The following is an 11,366-nucleotide window of genomic DNA, read 5'->3' as shown; positions in this document are numbered from 1 at the left end:
TCAGTAGTCATTAGACATCGTGAGAGAGGACAATGGAGCGCTTCGCGGAACTGGACTTCGAATGTGGTCAGATTATGTGGACCATCCACCCCTTCCAGTGCCCCCACAACCTCCAGCTTGTGTCATACATCTGTACGTGAGATTCCCACACTCCTAAATATACCTAGGTCCACTGTTTCCGATGTTATAGTGAAATGGAAATGTGGAGGGACACGTACAGCACAAAAGCGTACAGGCCGACCTCGTCTGTTGACTAATAGAGACCGCCGACAGTTGAAGAGGGTCGTAATGTGTAATAGGCAGACGTCTATCTAGACCATCACACAAGAATTCCAAACTGCATCACAATCCATTGCAAGTACAATGACAGTTAGGCGGGAGGTGAGAAAACTTGGATTTCGTGTTCGAGTGGCTGCTCATAAGCCACACATCACGCCGGTAAATGCCAAACGACGCCTCCCTTGGTGTAAGGAGCGTAAATATTGGACGATTGAACAGTGGAAAAACGTTATGTGGAGTGATGAATCACGGTACACAATGTGGCGATGTGATGGCAGGGTGTGGGTATGGCGAATGTCCGGTGAACGTCATCTGCCATCGTGTGTAGTGCCAACAGTCAAATTCGGAGGCGGTGGTGTTATGGTGTGATCTCCCTTGCCACCCACTACATCTTCCACAACCAGGCCCACTTCACCTTTACCCACCTCAGCACCCCCATTTAAGCCTCTCTTCTCCTCCTTCCACATCCTTCCACCCTCCACACACTGGTAAGCCAAAAGTATCGCCTCATCTACCGAAACATCTGCTCCTTTCCCTCCAACGAATATCTTTTCATGCATGCCCTGCCCCAGCACCAGATTGACTCCTTCATTATTAATGGAACCTTCCTCCACCCTCACCATGATGTCCACACCTCTCCCTATCTCCTTCACCACATCGACAACACCCTTCCCCTTGTGCGAGGTGGGGTCACTATTAGTCACCTCAAGCATACCTTTGTCTGACCACAACCCCTGTTCAATGATCTGACCATAACCTTCGTGCTCACCATCATTTTTCCTCTCTCACCATCACCTGTGTCACAATCTACATCCAGCAGCTCCTCTCTCCTACTATTTCAGCACACCTTCTCCTCCAGCTATACGATTGCTGCAGGCTGCCACCCTTCGGCGGTGACATCAGTTCCTTGCTACCCTCCAAGGTGACCTTGTTCCCCTCCCATAACATACTCATCCCAAAAGTGACTCCACCCTCAGTATCGTCCCCACTTCTCCAAACCTCCTTGGTCATATCACCACAGAAGTCCTATACCCTATTGGTTAGCGACAGCCTCCCTTCTCACCATCCCCTCAGCCCATCGCCCACCTTTTGCACCCCACCCTGCTGCTCATCCGAAGATCGTCCATGACTACCACCAAGCTCTCTGGAATGCCTACCGGGAATCCGTTGCCACCCAGATCAAAAGCCACCCACATACCTTTCAACATCTTGCTGACATCAGCCATGCCTAATCTTTCCTCCAGAACATCATCCTTGACGCCTTGGAGACCCACCTTATACCAAAGTTTTTGTGGACTGGCAAGACAGCCAATCCACTAGGACAGGAGGCCGAAGGGCACGCGTTTAAGCTCACGCAGAATGGTCTGGATCAGGACAAGGTCTTTATAGTAGCAAAAATAGTATGTAGCTTCTGGAATACTTAACTTTAATCCATAATTGGTGAACATCGGTCTGACGGTACATGCATCACAAGATAAATAGCAATTGATAACGGCGCCTTGCTAGGTCGTAGCAAATGATGTAGCTGAAGGCTATGCTAACTATCGTCTCGGCAAATGAGAGCGTAATTTGTCAGTGAACCATCGCTAGCAAAGTCGGCTGTACAACTGGGGCGAGTACTAGGAAGTCTCTCTAGACCTGCCGTGCGGCGGCGCTCGGTCTGCAATCACTGACAGTGGCGACACGCGGGTCCGACGTATACTAACGGACCGCGGCCGATTTAAAGGCTACCACCTAGCAAGTGTGGTGTCTGGCGGTGACACCACAAAAGTTATTCACCCTAACCACCCTACTCTTCCTCCACAAGCCATCCTTCTTCTCCTTGAATCCCACAGCCTCTACCGCTCCTTCCTCTGCACACTGCTCTGTCACCAGGAATTACAATGACACATACGTAACGTCTTAAGAGCAAAGAAACGCCAGGACTAGCGCAGACATATACATGACTCAATGCCACCCTCCCTGTCAACTCCTCCAAGTACTGGTCTGCCTCCCACCGTCTTACTGGTAGCCATCCCACCCCTCATTACCCCCTTCTCCATGACACCCCCCCCCCTTCCTGACAACATCAGTAACGCTAACCACTTTGCTTTTCACCTCTCCTAGGTCTTCTCCATTCCTGATAATCGCCACTTTACTCCCTCTTCCCCACAATTCTAGAACACACTGATAACTCTGTCCTGTCACGGCCCCCCCCCCCCTTGCCAGTACTTGGATTAGTTAGCCCCTCAGATTGAAACACTCCCATTACAGAACACGAGATCAAACTCCTACTCCATTCTAAACAAATCACCATCCCCGGTAATGACATCGTCACCTACTGCCACCTCAAGGAATCCCCCCTCCTTCCTTGCTGTCGTTGCTACCTTGTATAACTTCATCCCTTCCACTGACTTCTATCCAGACCTGTGGAAGACTTCCCATGTCCTGTTGTTCCCTAAAACCAACAAACGCCCTTCTGACACCTCTTCCTATCATCCCAAATGCCTCATCTCTGTGTTCAAAAATGGTTCAAATGGATCTGAGCACTGTGGGACATCAGTCATCAGTCATCAGTCCCCTAGAACTTAGAACTACTTAAACGGAACTAACCTAAGGATATCAAACACATCCATACCCGAGGCAGGATTCGAACCTGCGACCACAGCGGTTATGCGGTTTCTCTATGTTCAGTAAGGTCCATCCTCTCCTGACATATTCGTCACCACTTAAACCAGCTCTGCCTCGTTCCCCTTACCTAGTGTGGCTTCTGCCCCTCCTTCTCCGCCAATGACAAGCTTCTTAACCTTACCAATCTCCTTTTCCTCCAACTTCTCCCCTCTTTCCACTGTTTTTGTTTTCCTCGACCTCCAGAACACCTATGATGGTGTATGGCATCCCCAGCTCCTCTTTCAACTCCAGACCCACTCCCTTCCTATCGATTTCGTCCATCTTGTCACTTACTTCCTCTCCCATCAACCTTCCTATGTCACTCTCCACAATACCAAGTCCCATAAGCTTTATCCCCCTGTAGGCATGTCCCAAGGTTCTGTCCTTTCCCCTCTTCTCCTGTATTCTCCAGATACATCCCAACCTCCCCTGCCTGTTCACCTCCTTCAGTCTGCTGATGAAACTGTTTTACTGGACCTCTATACTACCCTTCAACAGTTCCACGTACCCTTCAAACACACCTCAACCAGTTCACCACTTGGTGCAACCAGTGGTTCCTTTGCATCAACCGTTTCAAGACCCAGGCAGTCCTGACAGAACGTACCACCTCTCCTTCCGGCTTCATGACTTTTACCTTACCATTTATGTTCGTCCTATCCAACTCACTCCTACCCTGAAATGTACTTGGCCTCCCTCTCGACCGTCAGCTCGCCTGGACTCCCCTTCTCCTTACAATCCAACACAAAGCCAAACCCATCGGGACCATCCGGCCGCCGTGTCATCCTCAGCGGAGGATGTGGATAGGAGGGGCGTGTGATCAGCACACCTGTCTCCAGGTCTTTATGATGGTTTTCTTTGACCGGAGCCGCTACTATTCGCTCTAGTAGCTCCTCAGTTGGCATCACGAGACTGAGTGCATCCCGAAAAATGGCAACAGCGAATGGCAGCCCAGATGGTCACCCATCCAAGTGCCGGCCACACCCGTCAGCACTTAACTCCGGTGATCTGATGGGAACCAGTGTATCCACTGCGGCAAGGCCGTTGCCTACTGCAGTGTAGTGCAAGAGCAAATGGGTTATAGGTGGCACGAGCTACGTAAGAAAATGTAAGCCAGTCTATTTTACAAGCATCACCTTGTGATATGTACAGTTTGTTCATAAACAGTAGCTACACTATTAAGAATACATTCACAGATATTTAGAATAAGTGCAGACACAACTACGCATTACATATAATACAGTTCATTGTTTGGCATAGGACTATGGACCTGTCACTGTCGCGATTTGCACACACAAAACAAATTTAGCAAATGCTGTACCATGCGTCTCTTCATCTTCAGTTGCTGTGTCTGTTTTAATTCATCTGGTAGTTTCTGTTGATTCAATTTCATTTTCACTTGCGGAATCGGTGTTGTATCCATCACTATGACTATCGCTATTCGAATTATGCTACTTCAAACATGTATGATCACCTCTGGCTCTTGTTCCAGTGAACTTTCTCTTGAAATATACTACTATTCAACTTTCTTTACGAGCTCACAGTTTTTTTTCCCGTCATCTTTTGTTATGGAAGCAATTTTTTCATCTATAAATTCTGATAACGATTCCATTCACAGTCTCACATTACGTTCGGAAACGCTGTTCTTGCCTGTTACCCGTATCAGCTCTATAGCTTTCTATTCTGGGTGCTATGGTATGGTACATCGTGTTCGATTAAAATACTATTTTATAAGCTATGAGGCCTGATTTGTTCAATTTGATCAGTGAATGTAACTGGGGTTTCGGAATGTCTTTGCGGGAAGGCATTTCCGTTTCTGTTAACCAGAACACCATTTCTCTGCTCCTGTTGTTGGAGCACGAGTCAATTGTTTACTGTGGTAAGGGGCGTTAATTATAACGAGGACAGTATGTGGTAGTAAATTAGGTATTAAAACTGTGTGCCCGACCGAGACTCGAACTCGGGACCTTTGCCTTTCGCGGGCAAGTGCTCTACCATCTGAGTTACCGAAGCGTGACTCACGCCCGGTACGAGGTACTGGCAGAAGTAAAGCTGTGAGTACCGGGCGTGAGTCGTGCTTCGGTAGCTCAGATGGTAGAGCACTCGCCCGCGAAAGGCAAAGGTCCCGAGTTCGAGTCTCGGTCGGGCACACAGTTTTAATCTGCCAGGAAGTTTCATATCAGCGCACACTCCGCTGCAGAGTGAATATCTCATTCTGGAAATTAGGTATTAATTTCTCCCTGAGCTAGTTTCCTCAATTTCGCAAGTCTATGTGGTTGTGATAATCCCTTATTTTCTAGAAGTATATAACACTTATGCATGCATTCGGTACAAAACTGCTCTCCCCGCCAGCATTGATGATGATAACTCTGTTTCCTTTCTAAACAGGCTTCAACAGGCTCTGTACTGGACTCCATCTGTAAGACGCTTTGTGACAGGTGTGAACATACATATAGACAACTAGATGGCACTCACGTCTGTACTCGGGTGCTTTTAAAGTAAGCAGTTCCTTTTGTCGTGATACTACGTAGTTCCAGGAGAATTTCTCGGTTTTTTGCCGTCTTCTTTTCACTTAATGCATAGACTGCGAAGAATTTTACGAAGTGTGTCAATCCTTCCCTCAAAAATTATTGAACTCTCTAACGTTTTACGAAATTCCTTCAAAAAGGGACTTCTTTTATCTTTGCTGTAGAAATTATTCACCACGCTACGAACGAATTGCTCATTAAAGTTCTCTAAACTGCTCTTCCAAGATTTTCTGGCCCCTCTTTATGAGGTGTTCTGTCTTGATTCGCCGAACAGAAGTGCACGGTACTTCACTTGCTTCTGCCACTCGTTTCAATGTGGTGCATCTAGTACAACTACTTTCTCCATAAACTAAAAGACTTTTGTAACGACTTAAAGAGTTTGTGTATGGAGAACTTTGCCTTTAACCTGCTTTGTACTAGTGGCATCCCCTCTCGCAGTCTTTACTAGTGGAACGCTCCGCTGACTCTAAAGCAACACTTCCGACGCAGGAGATCGACTGAGCAGGGTCTACTGCGAACTTTGTTTAGGGTGACCATGTATACTTGCACGGATTGTATGTTGTGTGGATTCGTTTGTCCACGGACTGTCAAAACAATGTTTTAACTGTAAACAAAGACTGACGCAGAAAAGCCTCATCAGTAGATGGTTTTTAAAGTTACTGCAATTAGGATGTTGATGGAGCGAAATGTGGGAAGGATTAAAACTGTTAGAACATAATATTCGCAGGAAAATTGTTAAGTGTTCCCACTCACACATTCAAGATCGCTAGTAGTGACGTGTAGGTTGTGTGCAACCAGCGCTAATGTTAATTGCACTTCTTTCATCAGCTCTGATCCGTTCCCGCATTTTATTCTTCACACTTCCAGTTTCTTGAGTCTTTTAAAATAATACCTGCCAAGACAGATTGTGAGGTTCTTGCAGGATCAGAATACCTTTCAGTATGCAATAGCATACTGTATCAGTTTGGCGACGCAGTAAACGAAAATCATATCTACTTTTTCGATTGTCGTAACGAATTTGAAAGTTTGAAAGGCTTCACGACCAATGTGTCTGATCGCTACAGGAGCACAGCACCGACTGGAAACACACGAACAAAAAAAGATACGGTACTCATGTACGTTGTGTGTTGGCTTACAATTTAATGGTGCAGTAGGGCAGCCGCGCGGGATTAGCCGAGCGGTCTAGGGCGTTGCAGTCATGGACTGTGCGACTGGTCCGGGCGGAGGTTCGAGTCCTCCCTCGGGCATGGGTGTGTGTGTGTTGGTCCTTGGGATAATTTAGGTTAAGTAGTGTGTAAGCTTAGGGACTGATGGCCTTAGCAGTTAAATCCCATAAGATACCACACACATTTGAACATATTTTTGCAGTGAGGCAGACTTCTTCGCAAGATCCCCTGAGAGCGGGATAGTTGTTTTCAGTACTGTTATCTTGTTACTACTTATGTCATTAAAGTTTTGATCGAAGACTCTTTCCAAGGCCATAACTACGTATAGAGTGCCATCAACAGTACGTCCGAGGCGTTTTTTGTTATCTCTTTTCTTGTAGCTCCATTTATTATTCGGGTATATCTCCTATCCAAATGGTAAACACGTTTTTAAAAGTCTAACAATGGATAACTTGTTACAATATAAACGACATTCTAAGACGTCTTTTTCATCTCTCCACAATTTGCCCTTTCTTCTGTAAGCTTCCTACAGTGACATTCCGTTTGGATAATCCAAACGCGTGGTCTCTGAGTGGCCCAATTCTAAGCTTTTGGTATGTTACCATTCTCGCTCTATACAGAGTGAGGCGACTGAGGTCATCCCAAATACATCTGGAACTAATACACATGTCGAAGTACGGTTTCAGCCAAGATACAGCCCACTATGTGACAAATTTTCAGGCGTACGCTCCCGAAATATGACTCCAACGTTTTTTGATGGCACGCAAATACTTCGTGCGTCCTAACTACAACGCATATGACGCCGTTTACGGAGCAGTAATAAAGATGCGGTCGTTTACAGCAGTGACCTCTACCTGTAGCAAGTGCTCCCATTTCGTCTTGAATCCAGAAAGATCCAGCACTCAAAGAAAGTCGCCCTGAGATGGACAAAAACTTAATTAAATGTAGTTGCCTATGGAAAAGATCGAGGGTAGTTAAATACTGAAAAGGCAACACCTTCGCGAAAGTTACTTCATTCAGTTTCAACAGAATGTCAGTTACTGCAATTCTCATAATGAAACGAACGATACATTTCGTTCGATTAAAGCAGGAAGATCTGCAGCGGATAGGCACTTGGTGCAGGGAGTGGCAACTGACCGTTAACCTAGACAAATGTAATATGTTGCGAATACATAGAAAGAAGAAGCCTTTATTGTATGATTATATGATAGCGGAACAAACACTGGTAGCAGTAGCAGCTACTTCTGTAAAATATCTGGGAGTATGCGTACAGAACGAAGTGGAATGACCATATAAAATTAATTGTTGGTAAGGCGGGTGCCAGGTTGAGATGCATTGGGAGAGTCCTTAGAAAATGCAATCCATCAAAAAAGGAAGTGGCTTACAAAACACTCGTTCGAGTATTGCTCATCAGTGTGGGATCCGTACTAGGTCGAGTTGACAGAGGAGATAGAGGAGATCCAAAGAAGAGCGGTGCGTTTCGTTACAGGGTTATTTGGTAAGCGTGATAGCGTTACGGAGATGTTTAGCAAACTCAAGTGGCAGACTCTGCAAGAGAGGCGCTCTGCATCACGGTGTAGCTTGCTGACCAGGTTTCGAGAGGGTGCGTTTCTGGATGAGGTATCGAATATATTGCTTCCTCCTAAATATACCTCGCGAGGAGATCACGAATGTAAAATTAGAGAGTTTAGAGCGCGCACGGAGGCTTTCAGACAGTCGTACTTCCCGCGAACCATACGCGACTGGAACAAGAAAGGGAGGTAATGACAGTGGCACGTAAAGTGCCCTCCACCACACACCGTTGGGTGGCTTAGGAGTATAAATGTAGATGTAGATTGTGCTCCGATGCTTAGGAAGAACACTTCTGCGAATCTTAACATGCACTCTAAAAGAAGAAGAAGAAATACAGGGTTATTAAGCGATTTCACAGCTCTACAATAACTTTATTATTTGAGATATTTTCACAATGCTTTGGAAACACATACAAAAACTCAAAAAGTTTTTTTAGGCATTCACAAATGTTCGATATGTGCCCCTTTAGTGATTCGGCAGACATCAAGCCGATAATCAAGTTCCTCCCACACTCGGCGCACCATGTCCCCATCAATGAGTTCGAAAGCATCGTTGATGCGAGCTCGCAGTTCTGGCACGTTTCTTGGTAGAGGAAATTTAAACACTAAATCTTTCACATAACCCCACAGAAAGAAATCGCATGGGGATAAGTCGGGAGAGCGTGGAGGCCATGACATGAATTGCTATTCGTGATCTCCACCACGACCGATAATCCATCGGTTTTCCAATCTCCTGTTTAAGAAATGCCGAACATCATGATGGAAGTGCGGTGGAGCAACATCCTGTTGAAAGATGAAGTCGGCGCTGTCGGTCTCCAGTTGTGGCATGAGCCAATTTTCCAGCATGTCCAGATACACGTGTCCTGTAACGTTTTTTTCGCAGAAGAAAAAGGGGCCGTAAACTTTAAACCGTGAGATTGCACAAAACACGTTAACTTTTGGTGAATTGCGAATTTGCTGCACGAATGCGTGAGGATTCTCTACCGCCCAGATTCGCACATTGTGTCTGTTCACTTCACCATTAAGAAAAAATGTTGCTTCATCACTGAAAACAAGTTTCGCACTGAACGCATCCTCTTCCATGAGCTGTTGCAACCGCGCCGAAAATTCATAGCGTTTGACTTTGTCATCGGGTGTCAGGGCTTGTAGCAATTGTAAACGGTAAGGCTTCTGCTTTAGCCTTTTCCGTAAGATTTTCCAAACCGTCGGCTGTGGTACGTTTAGCTCCCTGCTTGCTTTATTCGTCGACTTCCGCGGGCTACGCGTGAAACTTGCCCGCACGCGTTCAACCGTTTCTTCGCTCACTGCAGGCCGAGCCGTTGATGTCCCCTTACAGAGGCATCCAGAAGCTTTAAACTGCGCGTACCATCGCCGAATGGAGTTAGCAGTTGGCGGATCTTTCTTGAACTTCGTCCTGAAGTGTCGTTGCACTGTTATGACTGACTGATGTGAGTGCATTTCAAGCACGACATACGCTTTCTCGGCTCCTGTCGCCATTTTGTCTCACTGCGCTCTCGAGCGCTCTGGCGGCAGAAACTTGAAGTGCGGCTTCAGCCGAACAAAACTTTATGAGTTTTTCTACGTATCTGTAGTGTGTCGTGACCATATGTCAATGAATGGAGCTACAGTGAATTTATGAAATCGCTTCAATCATTTGTAATAGCCCTGTAGAAGGAGGAAAGAGAAGACAACGACGTACCACGAAGGAATTATCCGAACGCGATGAAAATCGATTTGATGTACATGTACAGACAAACTAATGATTACAATTTCAGAAAAATTGTATGATTTATCGAACAGAAGGAGCTTCACAAATTGAGTAAGTGAGAAGTGTATCCGTCTGCCTCTGGCCGTTATGCAACCAGTTATTGATTGACAGAGCCGTCGTGTGTCCTCCTGGGGGATGATGTGCTAAATCCTGTCCATTTGGCGTGTTAGACCGTCAAAACCCCGAGCTAGTTGCAGGGTCCTGCCCATAATGCTCTATCTGTTCTAAATTTTGGAGAGATCCGGAGACATTGCTGGTCGAGGTAGGGTTTAGTACGCACCAGACAAGCAGCAGAAATACTTGACGTGTGCGAGCGGGTATTATCTTGCTGAAATGTGTGTCCAGGATGGCTTGCAATGCGGAGCAACGAAACGGGGCGTAGAATATCGTCGACGTACTGCTGTGCTGTAAGCCTGCCGTGTATGACAGCCTGAGCTGTGCTGCGGTTTGCATTGGTGCTGTTTGTAGGTTTCCGCCCTATGTTGGAGGTCAGAAAGTATCGTTTAGTTGACATGACGTGTTGACTGGCGCCACTTGCTTTTTCAAGCGTTGCCTGTCCGCTAGTGGCAGCAGCGGCGGTTATCGATATGTAGTAACTGTGGCCCTATCTTTGGGGCGACGTCGGGGTTCTTCCTGGTCGTGTCAGTGCGCAGTTCGGTTGGGGACTCAGGAGGGGCCAGGTCTGCGCAGTGCGAGAACACGCCGGGACCGCTGGCGGCGCGCATGGACTGCCAGATCGAAGGCCTGTGGTCACGAGGCTGCACGACCTCGGCGTAAGCGGGATCCTGAAAGTTTTGAGTGCATTTGGATTCAAGTAGAGAAACCTCCATCATTGTGAGACCTTGCGATTCTCCAGTGACTTGGGTTTGTGTTGCTGCTCATAGTGTTGCCTAGGCGAAGAGCAGCGAGTGGAGTGCTTGGGGAAGGCAGATCTGATTATCTTTCCTGGATTTCTAATTACTATTTATTGCGTTCAGTTTGTTACTATTGTTAAGTTCAACCAGCGGTATTTTTTCTGCCTCGTAGCCGCTAACGCCCCAGTTACCTGCCTTGGGGGTTAGTGGATGTAACGGCAGCGTACGTTTCCTCGCCTTGCTGCTGCTGTGCAGTGAGGCGTGTAGTTTGACAGCTTCCTCGATTGTAGGTTGGTTGGCAATTCTTATACTCTGGTGGTAGTAATTTTTTTCTCGTTCCAGGCGCTATAGGCACAGTGTTCTGTGGACAGGGTCCAGACCACCGGTTTCGGTTTTGGCGTATTTTTACATCTTTGCATTTGGTGTATTGGACGTCAGGTCGCCTCAGCAAGGTTATCATTAGTCGTTTGTTAGACTGCCACTAATCTGAGTTACCATCTTGTAAAATGTATGCAACTCTTGGCTGACAATCTCGTCGCTCGCGAAAGTGTTTT

General features: G+C 46.6%; 1 pseudogene; it reads right to left on the bottom strand.

Annotated features, from left to right (window-relative positions):
- Positions 1 to 3,856: 3,856 nt before the first annotated feature.
- LOC124709405 lies at positions 3,857 to 3,974 on the bottom strand (annotated as a pseudogene).
- Between the last annotated feature and the right edge of the window lie 7,392 nt (positions 3,975 to 11,366).

This window comes from Schistocerca piceifrons, chromosome 7, assembly GCF_021461385.2.
Source record: "Schistocerca piceifrons isolate TAMUIC-IGC-003096 chromosome 7, iqSchPice1.1, whole genome shotgun sequence".
NCBI classification, from domain to species: domain Eukaryota; kingdom Metazoa; phylum Arthropoda; class Insecta; order Orthoptera; family Acrididae; genus Schistocerca; species Schistocerca piceifrons.
This window is presented reverse-complemented; position numbering and strand designations above follow the sequence as displayed.